At 37.3% G+C, this 26,815-nt stretch overlaps 1 long non-coding RNA gene across 4 annotated transcripts in view; it reads left to right on the top strand.

Annotated features, from left to right (window-relative positions):
- Positions 1-1,429: 1,429 nt before the first annotated feature.
- Positions 1,430-26,815, top strand: part of LOC121142237 — a 48,480-nt gene continuing 23,094 nt past the window's right edge. Inside the window, exons 1-2 of one of the 4 annotated variants that reach the window (XR_005879222.1) lie at positions 1,430-2,964; positions 6,306-6,487. This is a non-coding gene — a long non-coding RNA (uncharacterized LOC121142237). Of the gene's footprint in view, positions 2,965-6,301; positions 6,488-26,815 lie in introns of all 4 variants that reach the window. The other 3 variants (XR_005879219.1, XR_005879220.1, XR_005879221.1) reach the window with 3 other exon arrangements.

The following is a 26,815-nucleotide window of genomic DNA, read 5'->3' as shown; positions in this document are numbered from 1 at the left end:
CAGAACAATTAGAAAGAAACCACATTGTAGTATCTATATCTATCACTCTAACTGAGTTCTGGCAGACACAATTTCCCTGCTGATTTTGCTGCAAGGTTTTATTGGTGAAGCAAGCTAAACCTTAACTTAGATTATTTTTCTTCAGTGTAGCAGTGTGTTGGAAGGAATGCTCTCTCCATCTTTGGAAAGCTGTGTTTTACCCTCCTACTGTACGACAGATTTTTGATGGATGAGGTCTGATTAGTTTGGTATAGAAAGTTTTCATTGGAAAAACAATCGTATGAAATTGCAAACACTGGCAAGCATCTGATAGACAGTGGACTGAGTAAAATGGCCACGGGTCTCCTGGTGACTTCAGAAGGAATGAAGAACAGTTCTAAAAGAGCATAAAGTACTGCGCTTTCCCTTGTTCCTAGGATCACTCTAAAGGCATGGCTTTATTGTCTGTGGTAGCATGCCAAAGTTTATCAGCTTCTACAACCTGATGTCAGCCCTGCATACCCAAGTTAAGTGAAGCATTTTTCACATAAACATAAATAGTTCTCAACCCATAATAAAAAATAGTATTATTATCAATATAAACCCAGAAATACATGGCATTGGAAAACAGCATAAGGAATCGTGAGTATTAAACCCATGATTACACATCAATGTAGTCAATTAATATTTTTGACTCTGTCCATTGGATGACCAAAGATAAAGAGATTTCTCCAGTCACCCAACTAAGGAAGTGACAACTGTCTACAATTATGCTTAATTGATAGGCCACCAACCCCCTTATCTCTTAGTTGAAAATATTTGTTATTTTAATTTCCCCCAGTTGCTTTGAATTGAGTGGGTTCATATGTTATAGCCTTGGTCAATATTTCATTCCCCTTTTTGAAGAATGGCAAATAGAATTTTCAAGCACTTTACTGTGTTGCAGAGAGCCAGAGGACGCGCTGCAGCAAGAACATTAGCATTCAGTTAATTGGTACAGATGGCCGTGGCACTGATTCCACCATTTCATTCCACTGAGATCTGGAGACTAGAGCTGGAACACAGATGTCAGACCAGAACTTTGTTGATGTTTTCTGTTATTGCTTTCAAATATGGTATTCTCCCCCCACTTCTCTCTCTCTCTCTCTCTTTCATAGTCTAATAAATTCTCCTAAATTAAAAATATAGGCTGCAAAGACCTTGTATATTAAGCAATATTTCACATATGTGCTGGTTTCTGTATTATTGTGCTTCAGTTTTAAAATCTTGGAGTAAAATACAGTAATAAAGCAATTTCAAATTGAAAACATTGTTAGGGTTGGTCAAAACCCACAGATAAAAGATGGCAATTAATCATTAAAGAACATGCAATAATTTAGAGATTAGGCATTCACATTTAGAAAGCATAGAAATCATCCCCCCAAAAAAGATACTTAGGCGTGAAACTGAAAGGAAGGCAGACAGAGAAGGATGAAGTGAGTAAGGAGAGACGAGGAGTGGAGAGTGACAGCAAGGGTAAAGGTCATAGCAGGAGAGTGGGAGAGCAAACACCTAAGAAAAGTGATGTCCAGCTCCAGGGCTTCAGAGTGGTTCTTCTAACTCTACAGCACTTCATTGAGATAGTTAGGACTGGCAAATATTGGTCTGAGTGGCTATGTAAAACTTGGTAGATGATGTTAGATTTGTGATTTTATTATAACAAAGTGATTTGTATATTAAAAGTCAGTAAAAAGATGTCACTTTTTCTTTTTTGTCTTAAAGTAAAATGCAGACTCCTGAGAAATGTATCAATTTGCATAAAGGATGGAGAAGAGGAGGTGGGATGCTGGTGAGTTGGAGCAACTATAAATCCCGGTAAGTGTTTGAGGTTGAAGAGAGCAGAAGCATTATCAAAGGATAGAACCAATCTCAGAGAAATTACAAATGGGAAGGTGGACTAGCACTGGATTCAAGGCTACAAATCTCCATTTTGGAAGGTTAAATGAAGCTGATAGAATTAGTGAGTCATTAAGATTATGAAAAAAAATTGGAAGAGACACAAGGGAAAATGGGAATGGAAATGGGAAGGAAGGAAAGGGGATTGTATAAAATTATGCTGTGTAGCTATAGTTCTCTTCTATTTAGGGTAATTATCTGTCTATAAGAATGGTTAGCAAAATTTTCATGTAAAGGACTAGGTAGTAAATACGGTAGGTTTTTCTGACAATGGTCTTCATCATAGCTACTCAACTCAATATTGAGATATGAAGTCAGCTGAAGTCACAGGAAATAAAGTAATCAAACATGGCAGTGTTCAATAATACAATTATAAAGAACATTAAAATTCTAAAATCAAGAAAAGTTCACTTATCAATTATTTCATTTCTTTTTCTTTTCAAATACTTAACAATTTCAGATATCTTTTCTGCATGGGCTATGTGTAAACAGACAGCGGTGTCTTCTAGATGATGTCATAGTTCTGCTTGTGATGCAGACACATTGGCTGTGACTCATTTCCTCCCAGTATGGAATGAAAGAGGGAGGTCCTTGCTAAATCACTCTTCTGGGGAAAAATTACATCATTTGACACTGCTTCATCTCTGTCACAGGGGACCTCCACCCCCATGATTGGGCAAGAGATGACTCCAACAAACAAATGACTGGGAGGAGTGAGCTGTATCTCTAACAGATATTCAGATAAGAACAAAGCACAGCTGCTAGAAATACAGCTAGATGTCTGGTGTGACGACAGCACTCAAAAACCCTCGGTAAATGGATGCATGTTAGAGCCGTCCCTGAAACTATCCCGCGTTGGAACCTTGATCATCCTCGCGCCAAAGAGAAGGATGTCGAAGGTGGACGAAGGGGCACAGTTCTGAAAGCGGCACCTCCTCGTGCGGGAAACTGAATTGCATGTCTTCTGGCAGAATCATCTGGAAAATATAACATGAGTAGAGAGAAGGCCTTGTCATCGTGGCAATCTGAGAAGCGCTCTTCTCATTGATGGTACATATTTTATATTTTCTTCATTTTTAAGTTGGTATTTAAAGTTTTGTTTTGTCTTAACTTTACTGTTTGGAGCAGCCTTTTCATTAGTATTCTTTTTTCCTGCACATTTTACACCGTCTACTACTTCTCATGATTCTGTCATTACCATTTCCTCTCTGCTCTCTCTCTTTTTTTTGTCACAGTTACTAATTTAGCACTGCTGGCTCCCAAAACGAATTCTTTTAGTCTCAAATATTTTAGTATTAATTCATTAAGTGCACAGTGTGTGTGTGTGTGTGTGTGTGTGTGTGTGTGTGTGTGTATCTGTATGAATTTATATGTACTACATATATGCAGGGGCAGGCTGAGGACAGAAAAGTGTTTCAGACTTCTTGGAATTGGAGTTACAGATGGTTGTCAGACACCATATTGGTGCAGGGAACTGCAATTGGGTCCTCTGATAGTCCTCTAAGCTGCTAAGCCTTCTCTTGCCCACTTAAAAACATCTTAAAGCACATTTAGCATAACTAACCTCACTCCTCTATTTCCAAGCCTTCCTGGGTTTCAGTGAAATGCAAACGGGTGCTTTACTGCATTTTGTTTAGCAGGCTTTTCAGATCAGCTTCCTGGAGCTGTTGCCTGGTCGCCTCTGAATATTAGTGCTGCTCCTAAGGCCTAAGCAAAAGCTACACACACACACACACACACACACACACACACACACACACACACACAAAACACAAACAAGATAAAGCAAGCAGTCAAAAAAGTGGGAAAAGAAAGCCAGAAAACACAACTAACCCAATAGATACATAAAACAACAAAGAAACAAACAGAAGATATTAGAAAATAAGCCCTGTTGACACCTCTTCAATAACTGAAGTCAAAGATAATCAAACAGTAAAGTTCCACAGAAAGCTTCTAAAATGCTACATAGAAGATTCAGCAGCAGTTGGATGAAGGAAAGCATGGAAATAAGTACAAGATGCTTTAATAAAATCTGAAGATGTCAGAATGAAATTCATTTTCTATGCTAACCAAAAATATTAAAATATTAACAATATTAATAAAGTATGTGTCTTTATTATTAGACAGTAAATGTAAAAGAGTTAAAGTCTTTAAGTAGTTTTGGAAAATTTCAGTGTAATTAGTTTTTAAGTTTTATTTCCTATTATGATTATAGCCTACAAATAAACAACCTTCCATTAGATTAAAATTATTACTAGACAGTATTTGAAGTTACCTGCAGTAATGGCAGCTGTAGCATGTTTATTTAAATACACTTTGTAAGAACTGGTAAAAGTAATGTTGCTCTGGTATAATGTTCTAATATCATGTATAATAAAAGAAGATTTATGTTATCATGCCATTAATAATTTGAATGTGGTTATAATCAGGCAGTTAGTTTTTATTTTCTACAATGATTCAGTGTAGGAAATATGAAGAGAGTTGGTGAGAAAATCTTGGCTCTGAATCAACTGCCCTAGTAACTCCTATAAAAAGCACACTTACTTCTGAGCTTGTGGGATGAGGCTGTCAGTGTTTTGAAAGCTCCACTTATCCTATATCACTTCCTCTGGCTTTCTAGTGCTAATTCATGTACTTGAAATTGTCACTGCAAAACTGTTTCTAGCCAGGCTCAGGGACTCTTTCCATGACTGCTGTTGATTAAAGTATTTAAAACCAAAATTTCTCCATCTCTTTGATAAGAGTGATGGGAATGGCTGCTAACTTTTCAGCATTATGTGATATGATAGCTTCAAAGACTTCTGTGAAGTTTTAGGAATGTACAAGGATATAATAACTCCCTCTTTATTATACTTGTGAGATTATTATCCACACAAGACCATTTTGATCCTGGTTAAACTTTACAGTTAACCAAGAGATCTTAACACTGTTTTAACTGTGTATCTGGACATGAACCTTAGAAACCAAAATGCTACATAAGAATGCTGCATTTATGTGAAGTGACAGTAAAATGAGTAGCTATCCTGCGCTCTTATAAATCATACATAATTCAGTGAAAGCTTACCTGCAAAGAAAGTAAGTGATATCCTGAATGAAGGATACCAGTACTGACCTGCAGTAGGGTCATTACTTAGCATTTCTTGTTGTTGTTGATTGTTTTTCTTTCCTTTGTTTAGGAATTACTGTTTAATTTTAATTATGTGCATGTCTGTGTGACTGTATGTGGGTATGTAGACTAGTGTAGGTATCCCACAGACCAGACTTGTATGATTTTCTTGACTTGGAGTTGCGGTTTTTGTGAACTGTCTAACATGTGCATTGCAAAGAGGACTAAGCTCACTTGCAAAAGCAGTAAGAACTCTTAAGCATTGATATGTCTCTCCAGCCCTGGTGTTACTGGAATTACTTCAGCTTACATAATAGTTTGATACTCTTTCATTTCTGATTACTGATTGGTTACTAAAAATTAGCTATAAGCCTGCTATTGTACCAAATACTTCCTTTCCACAACATTTTAATTTACTTTTCATTCCATACAGTTTACTTACTTTTATAATGGCTACTCTATGAGCCAGACTTTCCCTCTCAGTGATGAATGCTTAAAGGGAGGAATTTCTTTGATTGCAGATTTTTCTGCCATGTATTTTTATTCTGTTTCTTCTGGACCAGTTGTGAGGTAGTGAGAATATGTGGTCCTAACTACTCACCTCATAGCAGCAAAGAAAGAGCAAGGAGAGGGAAGGATAAGGAGAGAAAGATACAGACACTGATAGACAGAGGCAGAGAGACAGAGACTATATTACTAATTATTATTATTTGCTCATTTTATTACTTCCTGAATCCCCATCCTATGGGATGATGCTACCTATAATCAGGCGAGCTCTCCCTCTCCTCATGTAAACCTCTTAGGAAATAATGTCACAGGAATGCACACAGATAGGTTTTGCTGATTTTCTAGGCACTTATCTCCTCAATCATGTTGAAAAATCAAGATTTACTATAAGTCCACATATTGCCAACTTGCTATTTAAACACTTCTTAAATCAAAATATGTAGCCCTAATCTTCACAGGCTTGTGCACATTTCATAAGGAAAATTGTATTCAGTCTATTGCCCATAGACCCCATTGTTTTAACTTACTCCCTAAGTCCTACTTTAAAGTCTCAACTGAGTTACAGGCACACTCTGGGCTGCTAAGTACCTTAAAAATGAAAAATATGTGTTTATGATGTGTGATAAGACCAATTCAAGATCAACCCCCAGCAAAATTCAGCTTCATGAACAGGCACCATTCTTACCTAAGTTCCAGTGTTCCAGGCTTAGTGATTGTGACTCATGATTTTAGAGTTTTCCTTCAATGCTTTTATTGTTTCTGGCCTGTGTTAAGGTAGAATATCTTGGTGAAAGGAACGTGGAGTAGAAGCTATGAACCTCATTGTGGGCAAGATGTAAAGTGAGAGACTACTGGATTGCTGGCTTTCTACTCCTCTTTGTTTATTCTGTGTGAGATCTGGAGTCAACTGGAGTCAGGTCTCCCATCATCAACCAATCGTCTCTGGACATTCCTTAACAGGTAAACACAGAAATATGCTCTATTGTCTCCTAGGCACTTTTAAATCCAATCCATTTGGTTACAAACCATAAACCTAAGGATAGCTTCATTAAACAGATGTGATTGTTAAAGTATCATGCATGCATCATATCTATCTCTATCTCTAGACAGATACAGAGAAATGAGCATGTGTATATGTACCCTTTTAGACCATATGGCCTCACCCTGACTTCCTGTGTCTTTCCTCATCACACAAACATTACTTGTTCTCAACATCTTTGACATCTTGGAGTCTCAGTTTCAGAGTAGGCTTACACCCATTGTGTGTTTGGGCACCCTCCAGTGACTGTGACTGTCATACTTCATTCAGCCTTTTAGAAGTCATCCTTTTCAAATCTGTAGAAAGGTTCCATAGCCCTATATCTCTAATATTTTGCATGTATACAAAACCCAATATCACAAGGACAATATAAGATCTGACAGCAATTCAAGCTGTAGCTGAGACACTGTGGATAGCCTGAAGAAGTCTCTGAGTACAAATCTTCACATTATACAAAAAGATTTTCCCATAACCATATATTGCCAAGAAATGAATTACAGAGCATGTGGTCTGTGATGGCATCTACCAGTTCCTGTCTAATGTGATTCCAGTCATTTATTAAGGTTAGTTTATAGTTTGCACAGAGGTAGAAAACTCATTCAACATGACCCCTGAGGACTTACGTATTGCACGGATCATATAGGTTATTTAATTGCAGTTAGCTCTGTCCTGTACTGATGGGGCTCTGAAAGCAGAAAAAGTTTGCATTTAGTTTTTCCTATTCATTTATGCAGTGGTAAGGATCCAACTGGAATCGCACACTGTAGGCAAATGATCTATTCCTGGGTCACACCTTCAGCCTCTCACGTAGTTTTATACTGCATTGGACATCCAATAAGAATCTCTCCTTTTAATTTCCAAATAAAATATAGTTCTGTTTGAAGAGGCTTCATTGTGAAAAAGAAAAACAAGACAAATCAAACAAAACAGCAGCAATAACACCAGAATAAACAAAGAAGATTAAGTTCAACAAGAGATATATTTTTCTCCAATTTCTCTACATATTAAGGCATGTTTTATTAGTTCATTGTGACGATCTTATAGTGTGGTGAGTATTGTTAAGTTTGGAGGGAAATCTATAAGGGACAGATTATACTAAGGATTTTTATTCATCATTGATCCTCTAGCTGCTGTAAAGTACCCCAAAGAGTTTTCCACAACCATCATTCCTGAAGTCTTCCTCCTTTTAAAGAGCTCATAGAAGCCAAGTTCCACCCCCCTAGCAAATTCCTCATGGAATTGGGATTTGGACAATGAACCCCACATGGAGAACAGCTGCAGACAGAACTATCTCATCACATACTAACTATGTTCACTTTCTCAATGCTGCCCCTTATCTGGTATTGTCTCTGTCCAGCTCTCATTTCCTCCTTCTGATTTGGCCTAGCTATATCCTAGGAGGGGTAATTGTTCCATGGTTCAATCTCTCCCCAGAGAGCTCTTCTCCTTAATTGTATCTCCTGATGGGAGATACAACAAGGATTGGATTTCTTCTATTCTACTTTCTAGACATATTTACTGATAATAAACCCTTTCATTAAATAGGCTTATCCTTAACTACCACAAGGACAGATATTGAACTCAGAGTAAATTGGTCAGACCAACTGGTCAATTAGACAGTACTGGTTAAATAATGACTGCTGGTTATTGCTGCTTCCACAAAATCTTCTGTGCACTTCATTATCCCAGAGGAGGGACATAATACTATCTGAGGGGAAGGGACATCAATAAACAGCATCCACATGGTGCAAATGTAAGAACTTTGTCTTTAATCCTGTGATCTTTCTCCAGTCCAGCATGATGACATTGTCTTCCTTTTTAGCTGGAAGGCATAAGAAAATGGCATTGTTTTGATATTTTAAATACAAAACTTCACAATAGGTTAATTATTGATATTGTAGAAAAATTCTTATTTCTGAATAACATATTGAAAAGGAAACAATACATTATTCATTAATGGGCTAAATATAAACTTATTTTAATTTTTTCAGAGTTAATTAATTAATTTATTTAAATTACAAACAAGCTTGCTTCATATATCCAATCCCAGCTCTCTCATCCTCCCCTCCCTCCCCTGGACCCGCCAAAACTCCAACCCCCTCACCAAATCCCTATTTGATTCTCCAGAGAGGGTAAGTCCTTCATTGGGGATCCCCAAAGTATGTCATATAATCTGGGGCAGGGTCTATGTCCTCTCCCTTGTGTCCAGGCTAAGAGAGCATCCCTCCATGTAGAATGGGCTCCCAATGTCCATTCAGGTGCCAGGGATAAATACTGATCTAGTGCCTGAGGCTGACATGTAGGAGGAAGCCTGTATGCCGCCATTAACCATGTGACTTACTAGAGGCGCATACAGATGAGGTAAGAGCAGTTTACCAATGAGGCTCCAAATGACGCTGTAATGATAAGCAACACACTTACTGAAAGTAAAACTAAGTATTTATTGTAGAAATTACTCACAAGATACCAAACAAGTAACCCAGATGAGCCAAGTAGTTTTCAGCTGCTGAACCGGAAGCCGAACTCCGGGAAAAGAGACCAAGACTTCCTGTGTGCTGTCTTTTATGCCTTCCCCCGTAACGCCCCCTAGCCATGCCCAAAAGTGGGCCTGGCTAGTGACATAGTTCACGGCCTACGTACGTATACGTCTTTATGTCTGTCCGTATACGTCTTTAGTCATGCCTAAAGTGGGTGTGGTAAACCACTCTTACCTCATCTGTATGCGCCTCTAGTAAGTCACATGGTTAATGGCGGCATACAGGCTTTCTCCTACACTGACACATTGACACCCACGTTCAGGGGGTCTGGATCAGTTCCATGCTGACCTCTCAGCCATCACTCCGGGGTTCATGAGCTCCACCTGGTTCAGGTCAGCTGTTTCTGTGGGTTTCACCCAACTTATTATGACCCCTTTGCTCATTACTCCTCCCTCTCTGAAACTGGGTTGCAGGAGTTCAGTTCAGTGTTTAGCTGTGTGTGTCTGCCTTTTCTTACATCAGCAATTGGATAAAGACTCTAGGATGGCATACAAGGTAGTCTACAATCTTATTATTGGGGAAGGGCATTTAAGGTAGCCTCTCGTATTGCTTGGATTGCCAGTTGGTATCATCCTTGTAGATCTCTGGAAATCTCATTAGTGCCAGACCTCTCCTCAAACCTATAATGACTCCCTCCATTATTGTATCTCTCAACCAGCTCTCCTCTATTCTTCCACTGATTCAACCTTCCTGCTCCCCTGTGTCCTTTTCTCCTCTTGACTTCTCCCCATCACTTTACCCCAACTTCCTGTCCCCTTCCCCCATGTTCCCAGTCCACTCAGGTGATCCTTTCACAATCACCTTCTCTGGGGTACCATACATCACTCAGTAGATCCTGTCCCTTTCCCCTTCTCTGGAGTACAATGCGTATCTCACTTAGTGTCCTCCCTGTTTCCCAGACTCTTTGGAGGTGGGATTCTAGGATGTCAAGTCCCTGCTCCATGTCTAAAACACATATATGAGTAAGTACATACCATGTTTTTCTTTTTGTGACTCGCTCAAGTTGGTTTCTTCTAAGGTCATCCATTTGCCAGCAAATTTCAAGATTCTATTGTTTTTTTTTTCCTCTGAGTAGTATTCATTTGTATAAATAAACCACATTTTCTCTATCTACTCTTCAATTGAGGGGCATCTAGGTTGCTTCCAGGTTCTGGCTATTACAAATAAGGTTGGTATGAACATAGTGGAACAGATGAATAGTTGTATGAGTACACATCTTGTGGGTATATGCCTGAGTGGAATTGCTGGATCTTGTGGTACACTGACTCCCATTTGACTGAGGAACTTTCATATTGATTTCCAAAGTGCCTGTACAAGTCGGCACTCCCACCAGCAGTGGAGGTGAGTTCCCCTTTTTCCACATCCTCTCAAGCATAAACTGTCATTAGTGTTTTTGATTTTAGCCATTCTGACAGCAGTAAGACGGTATCTCAGAATTGTTTTTATTTGCATTTCCCTGATGTTGAGCAGTTTCTCAAGTGTCTATCAAATATTTTAGACTCCTCTATTGAGATTTCTCTATTTATTTCTGTATCCCAAGTTTTAATTGGATCCTTTGAAGTTTTGGAGACTTGATTCCTAAGTTCTTTGTAAATTTGCAGATCAACACTCTATCAAATATGAGCAGCCTTTTTGTCTTGTTGACTGTGCCCTTTGTCTTAGAGAAGCTTCTCAATTTCAGGAGGTCCCATTTATTAATTGTGGATCTCAGTTTCTGTGCTACTGGTGTTACGTTCAGGAAGCAGTGTCCTGTACCAATTCATTCAAGGGTACTTCCCACTTTCTCTTTTAAGAGGTTTAGTGTGGCTGGATTTATGTTGAGGTCTTTGATCCATCTGGACATAAGTTTTGTGCATAGTGATAGATGGATCTATCTGCAGTCTTCTACATGCCCTTATACAGTTATGCCAGCACAATTTGTTGAAAGAGCTTTCTTTTAAGCCGGGCATTGGTGGCACATGCCTTTAATCCCAGCACTCAGAAGGCAGAACCAGGCAGATCTCTGTGAGTTCGAGACCAACCAGGTCTACAAGAACTAGTTCCAGGACAGCCTCCAAAGCCACAGAGAAACCTTGCCTCACAAAAAAAGAAAGAAAAAAAAAAAAGAAAAAGCTTTCTTTTTTTCATTGTATAATTTTAGCTTCTTTGTCAAAAATCAAGTGTTCATAGGTGTGTGAGCTAATACCAGGGTGTTCAATTCGATTCTATTGGTCTACCTGTTTATTTTTGTGCCACTACCAAACTGTTTTCAGGACTATAGCTCTATGATAGATCCTGAAGTCAGGGATGATGATGTCTCCAGAAGTTCCTTTATTATACAGGGTTGTTTTGGCTCTCCTGGGTCTTTTGTTTTTCTATATAAAGTTGATGGTTGTTCCTTTAAGGTCTGTGAAGAATTGTGCCAGTATTTTGATGGGGATAACATTGAATCTGTAGATCGCCTTTGGAAAGATTGACATTTTTATTATGTTGATCCTACCTATCCAAGAGCATGGGAGATATTTCTATTTTCTGGAATCTTCTTTAATTTCTTTCTTTAAAGACTCAAAGTTCTTGCTATACAGGTCTTTCACCTGTTTGACTAGCTTTAGCTCATGATATTTTATGTTTTTTTGTAGCTATCTTAATGGTTGATGTTTCCCTGATTGGTATCTCAGCCCTTTTATCATCTGTATATAATACAGTTATTTTTTTGAGTTAATCTTGTATTCTGCCACTTTGCTGGAAGGGTTTCTCAGCTGTAGGTGTTTTTTTTGTGTAGATTCTTTCAGGTCACACATGTAAACTATCATGTGATCTGCAAACAATGAAATTTTGACTTCTTCCTTTCCTATTTGTATCCCCTTGATCTCTATTCATTGTATGTTTTTTCTTACTAGAAATTCAAGTACAATATTGAACAGGTATGGAGAGAGTGGACAGCCGTGTCTTGTTCCTGATTTTAGATGAATTTCATTGAGTTTCTGTCCATTTATTTTGATGTTGAATGTTGGTTTAATTTATATTGCTTTTATTATGTTCAGGCATGTTACTGTTATCCCTGATCTCTCCAGGACCTTTATCATGAAGGGGTGTTTGATTTTGTCAAAGGTTTTTTCAGCATCAAGTGAGATAATCACATCGTTTTTCTTTGCAGTTTGTTTATATGGTGGATTAAATTGATAGATATTCATATGGTGAATGGTCCCTGCATCCCTATTATGAAACCTACTTGATCATGGTGGATGATTTTTCTAATGTGTTCTTGAATTTGATTTGCTAGTATTTTATTGAGTTTTTTTGCATCGATGTTCATGAGGGATATTAGTCTGTACTTAACTTTCTTAGCTGTGTCTTTGTGTGGCTTGTGTACCAAGGAAATAGTACCCTCGTAAAATGAGTTTGGCAGTGAACCTCCTGCTTCTATTGTGTGGAACAGTTCCTCTTTGAATTTCTGGTAGAATTCTGCAGTAAAGGCATCTGGGCCTGGGTTTTTTTGGCTGGGAAACTTTTAATGACTGTTTCTATTTCATTAGTGGTTATAGGTCTATTTAAATTGCTTATCTGTTCTTGATATAATTTTAGTTAGTGATATCTATCCAGAAAATTGTACATTTCCTTTAAATTGTCTAATTTTGTGGAATACAGGTTTTCGAAGTATGACCTGAAGATTATCTGGATTTCCTCAGTGTCCATTGTTATGGTCCCCTTTACAGTTCTGATTTTTTAATTTGCATGTTCTCTTTATGCCTTTTGGTCATTTTGGATAAAGTTTAGTCTATCTTGTTGATTTTCTGGAAGAACCAATTCTTTGTTACATAGATTGTTTGTATTGTTTTCTTTGTTTCCACTTTATTGATTTCAGCCCTCAATTTGGTTATTTCCTAATGTCTGCTCCTCTGGGATGTGTTTGCTTCTTTTTGTTCTAGAGCTTTCAGTTGTGCTCTTAATTCTCTAGTGGGACTACTCTCCAGTTTCTTCATATGAGCACTTAGTGCTATGACATTTCCTCTCAGCATTGCTTTCAAAGTGTCCCATAAGTTTGTGTATATTGTTTTTTTACATTTTCATTGAATTTTAGGAAGTCTTTAATTTCTTTCTTATTTTTCCTTGACCCAAGAATGGTGCAATTGTTCATTTTTCAATTTCCATGATACTGTACAGTTTCTGCAATTTGTGTTGGTGAATTATAACTTTTTAATTGGAACCTTTCTGTTTTGGAGACTTACTTCTTGAGTTCTCTGTAAATTTTGGAGATCAGCCCTCTGTCAGATGGGGGGTTAGTGAATATCTTTTATCATTCTAGGAGTAGCCTTTTTGTCTTGCTGACTGTGTGCTTTGCCTTACAGAAGCTTCTCAGTTTCAGGAGATCCCATTTATTAATTGTTGATCTCACTGTCTGTGCTCCTGGTGTTATGTTCAGGAAACTGTCTCCTGTACCAATTCATCCAAGGGTATCACCCACTTTCTCTTCTAAGAGGTTCAGTGTGGCTGGATTTATGTTGAAGTCTTTGATACATTTGGGCTTAAGTTTTCTGCATGGAGATAGGCATTGATCTATCCATATTCTTCTACATGCCAGCATCCAGTTATGCCAGCACCATTTGTTGAAGATGTTTTCTTTTTTCCATTGTATATTTTTAGCTTCTTTGTCGAAGATCAGATGTTCATACATGTATGGTTTAATATCAGGGTGTTCAGTTCTGTTCCAACTCGTCTGTTTTTGTGCCAATACCAAACTGATTTCAGGACTACAGCTCTATAATAGAGCTTGAGGTCAGGGATTGTGATTCCTCCAAATGTTGCATTGTTGGGTCTTTTGTTTTTCCATATAAAATTGATTATTGTTCTTTTAAGGTCTGTGAAGAATTGTGCTGGTATTTTAAAGGTGATTGCATTGAATCTGTAGTAATTTTAATAAGTCATACATACATATATATGTACATATATATGTGTGTGTGTATGTCTGTGTGTATTTCCATATAGGTGTGTGTTTGTTTGTATCCTCATATATATATATACATCTGCAGCACATGTATCTGTACATGGATTTATTTGTATATAGAGTTAGAATTTATTAGAATACATATATTATTAACTCTATGAAATCTTTTGCACCGGAGAATCCTGAATGATACATAAGGCATGGACATGTAAACATAAGGCATGGACAAGTGAGAGGATTGGGAAGAGGATAAATAAGAAAGACAATGGTGATATGAATGCTAGAGAATAATGAAATCCAGTATTTGATAAGCAAACATAAAACATCAACTGGTTTTACTAGTGATAATTCTACACAGTCATTTAACTGTTTACTATGATTTTTGTTTGATAAATTTGCAGTGTCTTGGGAGCCCTAATAATGGCTGGCACTTATCCTTCAATAATATGTAATGCATATTTATTAAACTACACAAAATAAGAATGTCCTATGTTATTTTATTGAAAGAGAAATCACTTACGTGAAAAATGAAGAAATTTGAGAACCAAAGGTCCACATGCTGCTCTCCAGGTTAAAACTGAAATTTGAAGAGCAAGAGTCTCCTCCCCCTAGTTCTATTTATCCCCCATATATTCTACATACCTGTGAACATACCAACATGGGAGTTGTTAGTGCTGTGGATACATCAAATTTCTCCCTACAATTCCCCTTTTAGTCTAAAGAAAAAAAAATTTAGACTTAAGACAAAACTAAATTGTGTCAATATATAAAATGTTTCAAACGTATATAAAGCATATATATATATGACAAACAAAATGTAATCTATCTATATCCTATCCTAAGCATATCTATCCCATCTAAATCCTAAATTATCTGAAAGTGATGCTCAAGTCTGAACACCTCCTTCCAATCCCAACCCTAAATAATTGAAAACTAGCATTAACAGGTGTAAACTATCTTGCAATATCAGCAGCCGGGAAATGGGGCATAGTATTCTAAAATTTACTTCCTGCTGAAATGGGATCCTGTAGGAAGAAAATGTTATTGTAACGAAAGTGTCATTTGCATTCAGTCTCTTTTGGCAGGAAATGCTTGATTGAAGTTCTTGATTGAAATTCTAATTTTTATTGAAGCTCTAGTCTGAGGCTCTGGCCAGATTGTAGAAGGTGCACCAAGTTGGTTCATTGGTCTGGAATAGTGCAGAATGATGTAGTCCCAAACCGATTTCAGGACGAGACTTTTGTTTCCAAAGATTTTGAAGATTGCTGTTGGAAAATTCCTTGTTGCATGTGGAAAACTCAAACATTAATGTTAACAGAGGAATTTTCAACTTTTATATGTATGCATATGAGGAAAGAGAACAATAAGGAACATGGTAAATGTGAGGGAAATTAAAATTTCAGAGAAAGAACCATGTATAAACAGATGACAGTCAGTCCCTAGATTTTCTTTTCTTTTTTTTGTCTTGCATCAATGGCTCCTTGATATAATACAGAAATTATTAATTTTATTTTAAGAGCATGCTTTGGTTCAGAGGAGGAGAGCCAATTCAACTTTAAAGGCAGCCTAAGTAAGTGAATTGGGACTAAAAGAGTATTAAAAAAGCAAGGAGAAATGGATATTATAAGAACAAGTAAGAGATAGTTAAACATTGATACCACACAGTGGATTCTTGTTAGTTTGATGATCCTCTGTCCTCTGGGTAGCTATCCTCTCCTCTTCATGTATCCATACATCCAGTATTTTTAGCTATTTGGAGATGGATGCCCTTATGTAGAGAAAATCAAAACACTTCCCTTCCTTTGTGAGTTCTCCTTACATGTTGTATAATATGACTTTGTGAATGAGCTGTCTTCCTTCCTCTTCCCAAGGTTTCCTCTGTTCAGATCAAATTTTGATGGAATCCAAAGGTTTTCTTCTCATTTGGAAACAAAGGCAAAACCCATTCCCCAATGTAACACACATCCTGGTTTCCAAATTAAGGTCAAAACATTTTTTAAATACACTGGTTGGTTTGGTTCAGAAATTTTTTCTGTAGTCAAGTGTCTTTCTGCATCTGTTTGTCCTTTCTCACTAGGATTAATAAAGTTTAGCATTAGTAAAGCATTATTTAATCTGTGTTTGGGGGTCTTTTTTATGAAACATTTCCTTTAGGGTGCTGTAAAATCTCTCAACCATGGCTTATCATGTAGGGTTATAAGGTATACTAGTTACATGTTGTGTAATAATATTTAGAAAGTGTTCCAATTTGCTGGAGACATATGTTGGAGCATTGTCAGTTTTTATTGTCCAGGAATACACATAAGAGCCATCACTTCTAAGAGGTGTCCGAAAATAGAATCAGCATTTTCAGAACTAAGAGCAGTAGCCCATTGGAAGCCTGAAAACCTGTCTATGTTATGGTGCATATATTTTAAACTTAAAAATTCTGGAAAAATGAAACACATCCATTTGCCAAATTTCATTTCTGTGAAAACCTTTGTGATTACTGCCTACTGGCAATGGAGTTTGATTATGGAAAAGGTAGGGCAGTTTCTTACTATTTCCTTGGCTTGTTGCCAATTGATAGAAAAATCCTACTTTAAGCATTTGCTATTAAAATGGTGTTGCTTATGAAATTCTGAAGCTTCCAACATACTTCCTATAAATAATCAATCTCATCATTACCTTGTGATAGAGGACCTGTGAGACCTTTATGGGATCTGATGTGAAATATATATATGAGTTCTATTGCTGATGAATTCCTGTAATTGTATAAACAATGAGGTTAATTGGGTATCATCAGGAACAAATTCTGCAGTCTCAATGTTTAAGACAACTCTCCCTGCATTCTGAGAATCTGTAACTATATTGAGAGGCTCTGAAAAGTCTTTAAGTACCATGAGAATGGCATACAACTCTGTCTTTTGTACAGAGTTGTAAGGGCTTTGAACTGCTTTAGTTATAGTTCCTGGTTTATAACCTGCCTTACCTGACTTGTTTGCATCAGTGTAGCATGTAAGAACTCCTGAGATTGTTGTTTGGAAGGATCCGAATATTTTTCTTTATGAATTTGATTCTCTCTGTTTTTGGATAATTGCTACCAATCATTCCCAAACAGTTACCACAATCTGTTTGCCAATATTCATTATCCTTCCATAAAGAAGAAATTTCCTCACTTGTTAAAGGTGCAATAATTTGGTCTTTCCCAGTCAGTTGACAAAGCCTTAACTTACCTTTTAATATCAAATCAGAGATCTTTTCTATATATGACTTCAGTTTTTTATTCTGTTTATGTGGCAGAAATACCCATTCTAGTTTGATGTCTTTCCTCTCTGTTAATCCTGAGGGATATTCTCTAGACTGTAACATAACCAGAATACAGTCCACTTTTGGATCCATGTGGTACACATGCACTTTCTATCCATTCTAATTCTTCTTAGGCCTAAGCTAATAATATTCATGGCCTATTTATGTCCCTGTCTCCTTTTAGGGCCATTTCCAGACATTTAAATCATGCCTTTCTACTCCAATAATTGTCTGTAATTGAGAGATTTCTCCTAGTAATTTTTGAAGATCATTAAGAGTCTCCAAGAAATCCTTCCTGATCTGTACCTTTTGTTGTCCTAAATTTCTGTAGATCTATGTTATAACCGAAGTAAGTAATATAACTTTCTCTTTATATTTTTTCAGGGGCAGTCTGTAATCCCCAGCATTATAAAAGTTCTTTTACTGCCTCAAACATCTTTTCCAATGTTCATTTTTTTGAATCAGCCATCAGTATGTCATCCATATAATGGTAAATTATGGATTGTGGAAATTGTTTGTGGATTATTTCTAACAGTTTTTGCACAAAATACTGGCATAAAGTAGGACTATTTAACATTGCCTGTGAAAAACTTTCCATTGAAATCATCTAACCGGTTGAGAATTTTTGTAGGTAGGCACTGTGAAGGCAATATTTTCCCTGTCTTTCTCTTGTAAAGTTATAGTGAAAAAGAAATCTTTTAGATCTATTACTATAATTGCCATTCTTTAGGTATCACAGTAGGTAATGGCATTCCAGGCTGTGAGAGCCCATAGGCTGAATAACTTTATGGATGGCTCTCAGATCATTAAGTATTCTCCATTTACCAGACTTCTCTTTGATAACAAAAATAGGAGAATTCCACACACTGGTGGAGTCTTCTATATATCCAGCATCTAGCTGCTCCTAAACTAGCTTTTTTAAAACCTCCAGCTTTTCAGAGGTCATAGGCCATTGCCCTACTGAGACAAGTTCATCTGTTAGTCATTTTAAGGGTAGTGCTTTTGGTTTTTCTGTAGGTGTAGCAGTAGCACCCTGAAACTGTACAGCCTGTATGTTCAGTGTCTGTTTACTGTAGTGCCTTACGATATTTTTTCTACCACTAATTGCTTGTTTATGATTCATATTTGATGCAGGAGGAATGTTAATCTTGGTATTTCATTGTTGCAGTAAATCACAGCCCCAGAGACTTATAGCAATATCTGCAACATATGGCCTAAGTTTTCCTCTTTGCCCTTTGGGACTTATGCACTCAAACCATCTCATTCTTTGTTTTACTTGACATAGGGTCCAATCCCTAAGAATTGAACATTTACATTTTGTAAGGGCCATCTGGAGGGCCAGGATTTTTGAGTTATGATGGTGACATCAGAACCAATATCTAAAATCCTGAAAAATACCTTATTAATCCTTTTAATTGGTAACTTGAGTCTGTGATTTGTATAGAAGTTTGCCAAAATATGTTTTTTGTTTCCTCCAGTTACAATTGATACCTTCTCAGTAGATCATCTATAGGCAGTGGATCTTCTAATTGTCCTGGGAGAAACTGTCCTCCACAGTGGCTGGGAATGACAGAACTACTTTTGACATGAGGGCCTTTGTCTTCAGACACAGAATGAATTGTCCCTACTAATTTTGATAGCTTCCTCCTGACTGGATTCTATTTTGCTCATAAATGCAGTGGACATGGAATTAAGTGTGTCCTGAAGGCTGTTCTGTTCAAGTTCCATGTTATCTATCTCTGGTAGCCAATTCCTCCTTTTCCTGAAGATTCTGAATTTATGACTCTAATTGTTCCATCATGTACACAATTTCCCTGTTTCTGACCTGGTACTAGTGTATTTCTTCCATGCTATTATATGGAATATGAAGCTGACCGATAGTATTAGACAGAAACACATCTGAATCATGTTGTACCCTTCCCCCAAAATGTCAAACATGAAATGGACAAGGAGATATTTAACTTTCTGCATCATTAGATTATCTCCCATGGTATAAAGTGGGTAATCTTATCACAAACTTAACTACCAGAATGCAAAATTTATCTCTAATGATCTCCTGTTGAGAAAAGGATGTTTACCTGCAATGAGTATGCTTGGTCAGTAGGTGGCACAGGTGTGCCGCCAAGCACAGCTTGGCCACGGGTACTCTGCATTTTTCCTGTATAATCTGAAAAATGCTAGGTAGCTTTTGCAAATGTTAGAGAGGGGTATTTTACTAAAAGGAAGGGAAAGAGCCCTGTGCAGATTGCAGGAACCTGCAGTTCTGGGGTACTGTGGAACCTTACAGGCAGGAAGGAAAGCAGACGCCATGTGGCTGATAAAGGCACCGCTTGCTGCCAAGGGAAGCCGAGGTGTTTTGCCACTGATGCACAAGCTTCCTGTGAACCAGGGGCCGCTGGGCTGGCTTGACAGAAGTGTTGATTTCTGGGGGGCAGGAGGGCTGCAGAGAGGCATGGTCTCTGGGAACACCAGAGGACTTTGGCACGCCTCAGGAACAAAGGGTTTGGAACTTGGTTAGGTGGAAGAAAACCTTGTCGAGCAGGAGAACAGGACTGAATTAGGAATCCCTGGTGACTTAGGAGAGCCTCTGGGGCCTCCAAGACTCACCGGGATATAAGCCAAGCAGCTAGGCTGGCGGCAGCACCTGGCCAGGGAGGGAGGCAGAGGACCCGGAGGCTGGGTAACTTACTGACACCAGATAATTCAGAAATATTAAACTACACAAAATAAGGATATCTTATGACATTTTATTGAAAGAGAAATGACTTACGAGAAAAGCCAAGAAAGCTTACAGCCAATGGTCCACATGCTGCTCTCCAGGTGGAAACTGAAACCCAAAGAGCAAGAGTCTCCTCCCCTAGCTCTATTTATCCCATGTACGTTCCTTCGTACCCTTGAACACACATACATGGGAGTGGTCAGCACTACAGATACATAAAATCTCTCCTTACTAATATGTATACATCTAATAAATTTTTTTAAATTAAAGTTTTAGTTTATTAATGGGTTTATTAATATTGAACACCATGACTCCTATTTTGTATGTTAGTGAAATAAAATGACCTATAAAAATTAATTGATATGAATTTGAAATTTTCCATATAAACTGGTCATTTGTTGACACTGAACTTTAGGCACACCAGTTTCCAGCATGCTGCGTATAGTGGTAGAGACCTGGCAAGCAGCGGTTTCTTTCAGCTGTTCTCTTAGTCCCACTTGTTGGAAACACTCTGGGTGGGCCTGACTTTCATGTCCAGCACTTTCTTGGTCTGTATGAACACACTTTCTCCATGAAAGGTATGTGGAATGGGGATGTATGCACAGTGCTTCTCCTGCATCAGAACACGCTGTCAAGCAGCAATCCTCTATAGCCTCTTCCTCAGTACCTGCCTCCAAGTTCCTCCCTTGAATTGCTGCACTTTGTATCCCAAGAGTTTGAGCCACTTTGGCACCTTTAAATAGTGACTTATTTCATAATTTGAGTGAGAATTTAGAAGTAATATTAGTTTTATGGCATTATTATTTTCTAATAATTAACTTAGTTGTGTGTGTGACTTTTTTTTATGCTCATTTGCCTGTGCTGCTATGTGTGCAGAGACCAGCAAAGTCAGAAATCCACATTGAGTATCTTCCTTATCTGCTCTCCACATTAGTTTTTGAGACAGTGTTTCTTTCTTAATTGTAGCTTACTGACACAGCTAGAGTAGCCAGCCAGCAAGCCCCAGGTGTCCTCTCCTCTCTACCTCTTCAGAAGACATGGCTTCAAGTTTCAGAAGACATGAAGACATGGTTTCAAGTTGCATCCTGATTTGCACAGCTTTTTACTTGGGTGTCCAGGTTTTTAATTCATGAACCCATACTTACACTGCAAGTACGCTGGTAATGGAGCTTGCTCTATGGCCCTTGAAATATTTTAAAATACCAATTTCTATTTTCTTAATGCTCTATAGTAGAAATTATAAATTCAGCACTGTAAGGGCTTTGGCATTTGTTGTGCAAATGTAAGATGCTGAACCCAGATTTTCAGAGCACTCACAAAACAAGACACAGTTGGTACATCAGTAATCACACTGTTGAGATGGGATATATAGAAAGAATGCACAGAAACTTGCAGGCCAACCCCCACTGCCTTAAATAGGGGCAAACAAGAAACTCTGTCGTAAACCAATAGACAGCGACAGTGAACACCTGCGGTTGTCCTTCCACATCCACACCTAAAGAATCTTATAGTGCTTTTACTTTACTTTTAAAATCTCCATTGGGATCCTTCCCAAATAGCGAGTTTGTTAGATGCTTTGGTATTAGTAATATAGTGCTATTCTTTCATTAAAAGTTCAGTTGTGATGACTGAGGGGCCAGCATGGGACTGATCCAGACGCCCTCCCACCGAACCTGGGTGACAGAGAGGAGACCTTGGCAATCTGTGGGACCTTGGAGAGTGGAGCAGTATTTATTCCTGGCATACAGAAGGACTCTGGGAACCCATACCATGTGGCGGAATGCTCTCTCAGCCTGGACACATGGGGAAGAACCTGGGCCCTTCCCGGGATGATGTGACAGACCCTGAAACTCCCTCCTGGAGGCCCTTGCCCTCCCAGGGGAGCAGAGGGGGGTGGAGTAGGGGTGATGGGTTGGGAGGATTGGGAGGTGGGGAAGGAGGGGAGGGAGAGGGAACTGAAAGTGACATGTGTAAAAAGTTAAAAAATATATGGAAAAAAAAGTTCAGCTGTGCACTGAGCCATTTGTTTTAGACCTTGCTAGAAGTTTACAAAACATTGACTCATGAAAATGTTGGAATTTTCATGAATTTCCAGACATTTAAGCATTATATGTAAATGTTGACATAGAGAAGTGTGTATATAATTGTATGAAACAGATTCTCCGAGGTGGAGATTTGTTTGAGGGGATGAATCTGTGGAATGGTAGGTGGGGGAACTCACAAATGATACTATAGATTGCTTCCTCCCATATTTCTAATCCACGTAAGTTTAAAGCTAGAGGGAAAAATAAGAATAAAATTAATTCCAGTCTTCCAACTATATAGGGGGATAGAGAGAGAGAGAGAGAGAGAGAGAGAGAGAGAGAGAGAGAGAGAGAGAGAGAGAGAGAGAGAGAGAGAGAGTTATCTTTTAAAAAGGGTTTTGGTCTCAAAGCTGTATCATCATAGCTAGAGAAAAGCAAAGTGTTCTGCCTTACAAAATGTAGATTTGTTGTTCCTGATAATAGACACATTAGTGATTTTTTCTTTCTTTTATTTATTTCATTTCTAAATTCTATGAACTTCACATTAAACCCCAAAGACAATTTCTAGTACTGTTTTACTCTTAAGAAACTTAAAACTCTTTAAATAATGCAAAGTAAAAAACTGAAATAAATGCTTTTTCTAGAGGTAAGCACAGCTATTACACTGGACACTTTTAATAAAACATGGAAATTTTCTACAACACTTCCCTTCCCCACAATGTATGCTACATTTTTCTATGTGTTCTCTAGGCAAGTTTATGTTTTATTTTCCTTCTGTTCATGTGCATTTATGCTTCCATAGGAACGTGCATGTGTGTGTGGTTTGTACTTTTTTCCATACAATATATTGTTCCCACACAATAAAATGCACCTATTTAAATCCATAAGCATAAATAAATACATACATCTCTTTGTACTAGTACTACAATCCAACTTCTCTAAAACTGTAAACAGTGTGTTGGTTTACCTCCAGTTAATCATTCTGCTATGACCTAGCTGTCAGGCAACTAAATTGTTTTTATAAGTAACAACAAAATTGACTGATCTTTTCTATTTTCCTATGAAAAATAGTATTTTAAGTTATGAAACTTCTTGCTTGGTTTCTTTATATCTACATGATGAGTTGGCACTCACGCTTTTCATTTCTTTCATGAGCATATTTTATTGCAAGAATGGAATATAATTTGCTTATCCTTTCATGTGAAAGATATTCAGAATATTCTCATTTTAGGCTTATTTGTAACCACTTCTATGGGCAATACTGTACTATAGAGTAATATATAGAGGAGAACATTTTAGTTTCTTTTTTGTTAACTCATGATAGAAATATTAGAATATATATTTGTATATATATATGTATATATACATGTGATGTATGTATATTTATATATATATTATCCCAATATATATATCAGGATAATAACAGGATATATGTTATTGTATATGTATATATTTTATTATATACTATTTTTATAAAATGAGTAAATACATAAATTTGTGTATATATGGTTGTGTATCTTTTGTTTTTCAAAGGTCCATGTGATCTTTCACAAAACAATCTTTTTAAAAAATGTGCAACATATTGTCCTCAGTCAATAATGCATCTATATTTCAGCTTATATGTTCATAAAACTGTTTGAAATAATAATTATGAATTATTGGTATATACTAATTATAAAAAGAGGTTTAATTGGTGTATGTCCAAAACACACATAAAGTATTTTAATCTTAAGTGTCCTAGTATTCTGCCTCATCCTCTCTTCCTTTTCCTTCCTCTTTCTTTGTCTCCAATGCTAAAGGTATACACTGGTATTTCATCAGTATGCACAATTGCACTTCACTATGGATAAAGATGTTGGCTATTACAAACATAAGGACAAAGTACTAGAAATTTGGACATGACTACTGTCTTTTAGTGATAGTGTTCTAAGTACCAGAGTCTACTCCCTATTCCTTGAACATTTATGTTCATCCCACATATTTAATACATTTATCCTAGTCATACTTCCCTTGTTACTCAACTATTGCAAATCTTAAATTCAATCATATTTATATTATGTTATAGAGTTAGTTATTTCCTCTCGTCTGAGAATGGTGACTATAAATATGTAAAATCCAATCCTGTGTCATTTGAACATGAAAATAAATACCTTAGTGGTGGGTGAGAAAGCCCAGCGATTAAAACACTTGCTGGACAGAGTAAGGTCTGGGTTTGATTGAGACTATTTTTTTAATATTGAAAATAGATTCTTGTCACATACAATTTATCCCAACCACAGTTTCTACTCTCTCCACTCTTCCCTTTTCCCTCCCACCTTCCTCTTTCCAAAATCCCACTCCACCTCATTTACTCTTCAGAAAAGAGCAGTCTTCCAAGAGACAACAGCAAAACATAACAAAACAAAGACTGGACAAGGCAAAATCCCTCTTATCAAAACTGGACAAGGCAACCCAACAGGAAAGAGAGTCCTAAAAGAGGCAAAAGAGTCAGAAGTACACCTGCTCCCACTGTTTGGAGTCCCACAAACACTCCAATCTTGACTCCATGAGTAAGATGGAAGAGGTGATTCCTGGTACAAACAAGGGTCCCTACAGTCACATTCAGGCATGTAGACATGCACACACACATATATGTCCACCCCCATGGAAATGTCTCATGCAGAAACACTCATTTACGCACTCACATGTACACACTCACATGTATATACACAAATGGTAAATAAAAATAGACAAATTACCAATTGCAGCATGATAAAGTTATAATATGACAAAATGTCTATCATATCTGTGGGATAGATTTTGTTTCCAAGACAGGATTTCTTGGTCTAGCTTTTTTGATATTCATAGAACTAGCTCTGTAGACCATGCTGACCTCAGATTCACAGAGATTTGCCTACCTCTGCCTCCTGAGTACTGGGATTAAAGGCATGCACCACAATTGCCCAGCCAAGGACAGATTTTTATCACATAATTTTAACCATATTTAGTTAAGTCAGAATTGAAATGCACTTATATATATTAACTCAGCAAATATTTAATTCACATAGTGTGTTGTAGGAATTGTTCTAGGTGCTAAGGATGTATCACAAAAAATGAACATTATTTGAAGTGTACTTCAGAAGATGCCAGTTTAGATGAGCAAGTCCAACAGATAGACAGAAGTAATAATTCAAAACTGAGTATATATGGAAGAAAAAATTAAGAAAAAATCAAATAGGTACTTGTTAGAAGGATATTAGTTTTATATAGCTTGAATATGTTAGATTTCCTGGAGCGTGTATATTTAGGAAATCATGGAGGGTTCTAGAAACAGGAGCTTGCAGACACTCAGAAGAGAACTTTTAGATGGTGTGTACTTAAGAGACTGTATGGAGAAGCAATATTAAAGTCAGTCTGTCCATAGCAGAGTGAGACAGTGAGATAGGGAGACAAGGAGAGGAAGTCAGTTGGCCGAGAGGAAAAATGGGTTCTATTCTCTTGTGTCCTATTGGCTACTGCCAAGAATTTGGATTTTAGCATGAAGGTTAATGTCTTTGAAAGGTGTTCTGTAGAAAGATTCTTACATGGCTATTCACCATATCTCTGAGGAAACTATTCTTTGTGCAGATTTGAACCATTTTTCTAAATATTTAATTGATCATTTCTATACTTTTAAATAAACCAAACACTAACAACCTGTGAGTAGTAATCCATTGAAATGTCACCAGTCTGAAATGAAATATGAGTTCACTGTAAATGACATTCTGAGTCTCAAATATTTTGCATGTAAAAATTCAAAGTAGTTCACATGTAGTTGTTTTTTTTTTTTAATTTTATTTTCCAGTTTAAATTTAGATAAGAATCAAGGTTGCTTCACAAGTCAGTTCCAGGTCCCTCTCCCATTCCCTCCCTTCCTCCCGTGCCCTCCCCCCCCCGTTATCCCCTCATTTCTCCAGGGAGGGTGAGGCCCTCCATGGGGGTGTCCATAGTGTGTAGTTGTTTTAATATATGTGTAAATATTTGGGGCACAGTAGGCTATATAACACCTTACTGAAATCATTATCACTAGTCTTCTTTCTTTTATAATATGAAAGAAATTTCAAATCCGTACATTTAGTGAGGGATATATTTCCATTGTAGAGTGTTGTTGTAGATAAAAATGAATTTGAGTATTAAATTTAGAAGTGTGAAACTAATGTGTTAGAATAATGATTGTAATAGGACACTCATTTGATGTGAAACAACAGTAATGGAGAGTGAATGACTAAGGAAAGCATGAACAGTTCTGCAGTGCCGTGATCAAATTATTGTCCCTTTGTTTCTATGAAAATAAGAATTGATTATGTAATATCATCATTTACGGAAGAAGTATTTAACAAAAATATATTGGGAAGAAATTCAGAGTGTGGGGACCTTTGCATCAAGGAACATACAACTTCTAGTCATAGCCACATTCAATAGTTTTCCTCTACTTTTTTGCCATTGTCCTTTTTTTTTTTCGTCTTTTCATAGGTGGATCCATATATGTCTCTCTTAATGTTCTCTTTGTTGCCTAGCTTCTCTGGAGTTGTGAACTATAGCCTGGCTATCCTTTGCTTTATACCTAACACCCACTTATGAGTGTGTACATGCAACATTTGTGTTTGTGAATATCTGTTACCTCACTCAGGTTTTTTTTTCTAGTTCCATCTATTTGCCTGCAAATTTCAAGATTTCCTTGTTTTTTTTGCCACTGGAGTAGGAAGGGGAAGGAGAGAAGATCCCCTGAGTAAATCTGG

Source organism: Mesocricetus auratus, unplaced genomic scaffold, assembly GCF_017639785.1.
Source record: "Mesocricetus auratus isolate SY011 unplaced genomic scaffold, BCM_Maur_2.0 Super-Scaffold_100009, whole genome shotgun sequence".
In the NCBI taxonomy this organism is placed as follows: Eukaryota; Metazoa; Chordata; class Mammalia; order Rodentia; family Cricetidae; genus Mesocricetus; species Mesocricetus auratus.
Note: the sequence above shows the minus strand (reverse complement) of the source record. Positions and strands in the feature narration are given on the sequence as shown.